General features: G+C 34.6%; 1 protein-coding gene across 6 annotated transcripts in view; it reads right to left on the bottom strand.

Annotated features, from left to right (window-relative positions):
• Positions 1-355, bottom strand: part of Camsap2 (calmodulin regulated spectrin associated protein family member 2) — a 136,732-nt gene that overhangs the window by 84,445 nt on the left and 51,932 nt on the right. The window lies entirely within an intron of this gene.

Below are 355 nucleotides of genomic sequence, written 5' to 3'. Positions count from 1 at the left end.
AGCTCTAAGTGCCTACATCAAAAAATCGGAAAGAACACAAATAAATGACTTAACATTGCAACTCAACACACTTGAAAAGCAACAACAAAAGAAATCCAAACCCAGCAGACAAGAAGAAATAACAAAAATCGGGCCGAAATTAATGAAATTGAAACAAAGAAAACAATACAAAGAATCAACAATTCCAAGAGGTGGCTCTTTGAAAAGATAAACAAGATTGACAGACCACTAGCCCAGTTAACCAAAAGAAAGAAAGAGCACCTCCAAATCAACAAAATCAGAGATGAAAGGGGAAACATCACAACAGACACCAGAAAGATACAGAACATTATAAGGGAATACTTTAAAAACCTAT

This window comes from Nannospalax galili, unplaced genomic scaffold, assembly GCF_000622305.1.
Source record: "Nannospalax galili isolate Female #2095 unplaced genomic scaffold, S.galili_v1.0 scaffold113, whole genome shotgun sequence".
NCBI classification, from domain to species: Eukaryota; Metazoa; Chordata; class Mammalia; order Rodentia; family Spalacidae; genus Nannospalax; species Nannospalax galili.
The sequence above is the reverse complement of the archived record's forward strand: the minus strand, read 5'-3'. Positions and strand labels throughout refer to the sequence as shown.